General features: G+C 56.1%; 1 long non-coding RNA gene across 1 annotated transcript; it reads left to right on the top strand.

Annotated features, from left to right (window-relative positions):
- Positions 1-6: 6 nt before the first annotated feature.
- Positions 7-4,288, top strand: LOC102760620. The gene is made up of 4 exons (XR_001516086.1): positions 7-1,425; positions 2,693-2,980; positions 3,500-3,954; positions 3,987-4,288. It is a non-coding gene; the product is annotated as an uncharacterized LOC102760620 (long non-coding RNA).
- Positions 4,289-5,907: the final 1,619 nt, after the last annotated feature.

Below are 5,907 nucleotides of genomic sequence, written 5' to 3'. Positions count from 1 at the left end.
CCTCCACCCCTGGCCCAAAATTGTCGGCCTGCCTTATATTCATGGATGGAAATGTATCATGCTTGTCCGGCTACCCTTTTAGTAGATTCAAGTTGTAAAGGAACAGATGTTTGTGGAGACCGTAATACGGGCAAGGGGCTACACCTGTGGGAACCTGGAAGATTCCGTCCTAGACGGCAAAGGCGGTGTCAGCAAGAGGTCAGCGCGGGCCCCCACACCCCACCACCGCTCGGGAGCCCGGTGCACCTGCCCGCCCCTCCCTCTCCTCCTCTGTCCCATGCAGACAACAATAACACGGACCTCATAGCAAGGGTTCGTTCTGGAATGATCCGGTCAGTCTTTGCTGAGGACCTACTGCGTGCCAGGCGCTTTCCCAGACCCCGGAGGCCCCCGCCCACACCGTCCCGGAGCTGCCGCTCCCGTAGGAGACACGGGCCCGAAGCAAATCCGGTCACTTCGGATGGTGATCGCCCTGCGGCCCAAATGGAACAGGGTCCTGCAGGGAAGGGAAGGGTGGCCTGGGAGGGGTTAGGGAGGTCTTCGGGTCGGCTTGCTGTCTGAGCCGGGACAGGTGAGCTTGGGGGACACTGGTGAGAAAAAGAGCCGGCCAGGGAAAGGTCCAGAAGAGAGAGAGAGAGAGAGAGAGAGAGAGAGAGAGAGGCCACACAGAAGAAATGGTCACTCCCCCTGTGAAATGAGAGGCCGCACCCTGAAACGGGCGGGGGTGAGAGGGAGACGGTGGGAAGCAGAAGGTGAAGGTGGAAAGGGCGGCAGGGCCAGGCCCATGGGCCCTCGGAACCGTGGAAGGAACTTGCACTTCAGCCCACGAGCAAGGAGAAGTCATTGGTGAGACCTGGGCGGCAGGTAAGGTGGCCTGAGTGGTGACCGGAGGCTGCCTGGCGATTCTCGTGGTCGGGGGACAGTTTCCACCTGTAGCTCACGCGGCTTGGGTACCTGAGGTAAGTGGGTCATGATCCACACGGCTTCGGGCTTCGAATTATCACCGTGTGTGTGGGGGAGGGGGGGGCGGGTCAGACCCCACCAGAGACCTGCGCCCGCAATGGAGCATTGGGCACCGCAGTGGCCACCTGGGCCAGCTCAGTGGCCGCCAGGGAGCGCTCCCCATGCAGGCACTCAGCAGGGTGTGCACTTATGTCCCCGATGGCCCAGCACTGATAGGTCCCCTGGCCCTGCAGCCCTTCCCCTCACACATGCAGCTTCCTTCCCAGTGACGCACTGGCTGCCCTCCTAGCTGCTGCCACTGCACCCACACTTCAGCCAGAAAATGGGGGACTGAGACAGGGGAGAGGACACTGTTTCCTTTCAGAGTCACCATCTGGAAGTCCATACGTCCTTCCCACTCCTTTCCATTGGACCAGAACCTACTCTCAGGGCCACACCTGGCTCCAAGGGAAGCCGGGAAAGGTACGTTCCAAGTTTAAGCTGACTTTGCCCGGCCGGCGTGGCTCAGTGGTTGAGCATCGACCTAGGAACCAGGTCAGGGTTCAACTCCCGGTCAGTGCACATGCCCGGGTTGCGGGCTCCATCTCCAGTGTGGGGCATGCAGGAGGCAGTCATTAGATTATTCTCTTGCATCATTGATGTTTCTCTCTCTCCCACTCCCTTCCTCTCTGAAATCAATAAAAAGATATATTAAACTTTCTTGTTATAAAAGGGTATGGGGGGCGGGGTAGCTCTGGTCTCTGCTTCAGCTCACATTGCCTTCAGCCCTCGGAGAACCAGCTCCGTGAAAGGCGGTTCTGTCCCCAGAGGTCGCGTGAATAAGATAAATAATAATCATAATAGTTAATACAAAGTAACGAGGTAGTTGAGACATCACCCTATCTTGATAACTCTGCCCCGAACAATCCTCGCTTTGTGCCGCGTGCAAACAGCAGGGTTTTATTTTTTTTTTAATTAAAAAAATAAACAGAACAAAGGCATCATTGTCCGCCGCCTCCCGGGCCTGCCCTCTCAGCTGTGTCCCTGGCCGTGGAGCGAGGTGAGCGCTGCCGTCTGTCTGTCTGTCCATCTTCCCCTCTCCCTGGCCCTTAGCGCTGAGCATGTCCGTCAGCTGGTGGGCGGCCAGGCCCTTCTGCACATTCAGCAAAATGGTTACAAATCGTCATGACTCAGCTGTAACTTTAAAACCACCCAGCGATGCTATCAAATCATGACGCCTAAGCTGACAAAAATGGAGCCCACGGCCCCCTTTTGGGGGGTGCGGTATTGGTGGGTGTACAAAGATCGTTCCCCTAATCCACGCGGGAAAGCTGTGCGCACTCCCCTGGGCGCTGCGTGCACTGACGGTGGGAAGATTCTCCCCGGAATACAGATTCGAGGGACATAAGGTTGTGACTATAAGGCACCTGGAGAACCAGGGTTTTATTTTATTTTTTCAATATATTTTTATTGGTTTCCGAGAGGAAGGGAGAGGGAGAGAGAGAGAAAAAAACGTCAATGACGAGAGAGAATCATGGATCGGCTGCCTCCTGCAAGCCCCCCACTGGGGATCGAGCCCGCAACCTGGGCACGTGCCCTGACCGGGAATCGAACCCTGACCTCCTGGTTCATAGGTCGACACTCACCCACTGAGCCACGACGGCTGGGCAGAACGAGGGTTTTAGCAATTAACCTATAGTTTCAATCAACGTAGATGAATATGAAACTATAGGAATTCATTTGTAAAAAGGCAAGGGAACCGGAGTTGTCGTCAAGGCATTGACATGCTGGCTGTGCCCATGACTTCCTGTGTGACCTGAAATCACTCCCACCCTCCGGTCCTCGGTTCCCGGTCTGTGACAGGGGGCGTGGGCCCTGCTCTGCATCGGGCAAGGCCTGGGACAGGGCTGCTCCCGCACCGCCGGCTCAGGCAGACCTCACGGATCACCCACAGCCTGGCTCTCTTAGCTCCAAGACAATCCGCATGGTACCAGGGCTGGACCAGAAGATGAGACCTTATGGGCTACCCCCAAGTGAGGTGGGTGCGAGGACCTCTTCCAGCTTTAACATGTTAGAATCTGATCCAGGAGAAAGCAAAGCGAGCCCGGCTGGTGTGGCTCAGTGGTTGAGCATCGACCTATGAACCTGGAGGTCACAGTTCGAGTCCTGGTCAGGGCACATGCCCGGTTGCCGGCTGGATCCCCAGCGGGGGCGTGTGCAGGAGGCAGCCAACTGATGATCCTTTCTCATCATTGATGTTTCTCTCTCTCTCTGTCTCCCTTCCTCTCTGAAATCAATACAAATACATTTTTTTATATAAAAATAGCAAAGCAAAATGGAAATTTCATTTGAGCTAATCGGTGACTCTGGTGCATTATAGCATGTGGCCTTAGATTCCACAGGGGAAAGCTGGTGGCCTTTGCTAATTAAAAAAGACGAATCACATATTTGGGAATAAAGGATGTGCTCTTTCCTTCACCTTACAGCCAGGGGAGGTAGAGAATATAAATGCAAATGAGATGCAAATATACTGTGGGGACCTTCCTCTTTCTTCGAGTTGAATTCGGCTTCTGGGCACCTATGGAGGACGCCTCCATCTCTGTGTTGCCTAGGAGCCGCCTGGGAAAGGTTTGGAGAGCCTCGCGGAACTGCCGTCTCCCACAGGGAAACAGAACTGAGACTTTCAAGAGCTGGTGGCAAAGGAAGAGCCCCCAGCTGGGGTGGAGGGTGAGCTGTGGCAGCTGCAGCTCCTGGGTCAGAAGGTCACGCTGGCCCTGGAGTGAGGGGAGCGGGTGCCACCGCCCAGGACTGCTGTCCCCACCGTGGGCACAAGCCCGTCCCTGAACCCCTCACAGGTGAGGCAGGAGACATCACCAAAGAGGGAACCATGGACGAAGGCTGCCTGGCTTGTTCGGTTTGGTACGTTCTCCTGTTAGGCAGCCCCTCTGACCGGGGCCGGGGGCCTGGGACCCTGCTGGCTCCTCACCCCCCAGAAGCACTTCTGCGGGCCTGGTCAGAGCTCCCAGAGGTCAGAGCTCCTGGAGGTCAGAGCTCCCGGAGGTCAGAGCAAGGCCAAGGGCAGGCGGGAGCCCCAGTGCCACTCCTCCTGCCTCTCGGGGTCTTCCTGCCCGTGCCAGTGTCTCCCTGGGCGAGTCACCTGAGAGCGTCCCCCTCTTGCAAGAGGCCCGACACACCACAGGGCCTGATGGACGTGAAAACCCGTGCGCTTAACACAGAGACTCTTTCACAACAGGAATGGTCTCATGTTGGAAGCTGCGTTTAAAGAAGCTGCCGTGCTCGGCCCGGCCAGGTTGGCTCAGTGGATGGAGCGTTGGCCTGCGGACTGAAGGGTCCCGGGTTCGATTGCAGTCAAGGGCACATGCCCAGGTTGCGGGCTTGATCCCCAGTAGGGGGCGTGCAGGAGGCAGCTGATTAGAGTTTCTCATCGATGTTTCTAACTCTCCCTCCCTCTCCCTTCCTCTCTGTAAAACATCAATGTATATTTAAAAGGTGAGATCTGAGGAAGGTCTATAGTCTGTTTCAGTGAATGGTGCCCATGAGTTCCATGTTTGACGGTGCACTGAGGAGGTCACCATCCGGGGAGCCCACGGACTATCTTTGCAACTTCTTGTGGGTCAATAGTTATTTCAACATAAAAAGCTTAAAATCAGAAAGAATTTCGTGGAACCGCAGTTGACCGAGGAGGCCCGGGCAAGGGAAGGTAGCGGGAGGGGAACAGAACCTTTGAGTCTCTCTCCCACTCACACCCCCGAGTGGGGCCATCTCTCGAGGATTCTTCCGGCAGCAGGTGGATGGGGGACCGCAGCCTCCCCTAGGCTGTGCTCACCGACAGAAGCAGGGCCAGTTGAAATGAAGCCACTGACCAGGGCCCTCAGAGGCCAGGCCTTGCCAGTTCCTAGAAGCACAGCCCCTTCCCCAATTTCCAGCTTTAATTAGGGATACAATGAACGAATCATAAAAACCCAAGCCGACTGGCGAGGCCTGCAGAGCTGTGTCTGGGGGTGTTGAGTGTGTGTGTGTGTGTATTTTTGGGTAACGATGCATTCTGCACGTGGTAATTAGGGTCCCGAGGGGGGTTGCAATTTCTTTTCTCCCGCCCCCCCCCCGTACCCCCCAGAGTTGCCAGTGGAAGGAGGCGGCTGCTAAAATTCCCACACATCTGGGGCTAACAGACACTGCACTCCAATTTCCTGTCGGAGCTGCTGGTTTCTGGAGGAATTACTCGCTAAGTAAATGATTGTTATAAGACCAGGACGATTCGGTCAATCAAATTAACCCCTTTTGTCCACCGCCTCCCTCCCGCCCCACCCCCCACCTGGCCGTCCCTTCATTTGCCTAAACTCCGTGGCTTTTTGAAAATGTGTTCAAGCTCCAAGGCCCCCTGGCCTTCCCCTCCTCGGCCAGCCCATGTAACCTGAGCAGGGACCCGAGGCCCCCAATTGTTTTGCTAATCAAGATTATTGCCCCATTGAGATGTGGAGGCACAGCCTGGCTGACAAAATTTGTCAGTTTCCCATGAAATAGTTCTGTCAGTGTAGCCTGGGTGCTGGCAACTATTAACATATAAATGAAGTTTCTCCCTCCTCCACCCCACACCCCCGCACTTCAGCCACCGGTCCTGTGGAAGCAGAGAAAATATAAACACACTCCCACCCCCAGCTCCCATCCCCTCCGTGAGCTTAAATCAAACCAGCTCCTTTTCTCCGGGGCCTGGAAATCCAATGGGCCATTTGGGGGGCCGGGGAGGGGGGAGAGCTGTTCAACAGACAGGAGGGGGGGCCTGACAGGAGCTGATTTGCACAAAACTACTTTTAAGGCACGACTCCGCCAGGCCTGGTCCCCCGCTGACAGCAACAGGCAACTGGCCGGTCCTGTAAGGGTACAAATGGCCTCTAAAGACCGGGCAGACCTCCAAGGCCGCCGGGGACGCAGGGCAAAGGGGAA

This window comes from Myotis davidii, unplaced genomic scaffold, assembly GCF_000327345.1.
Source record: "Myotis davidii unplaced genomic scaffold, ASM32734v1 scaffold328, whole genome shotgun sequence".
Taxonomy (NCBI): Eukaryota; Metazoa; Chordata; class Mammalia; order Chiroptera; family Vespertilionidae; genus Myotis; species Myotis davidii.
This window is presented reverse-complemented; position numbering and strand designations above follow the sequence as displayed.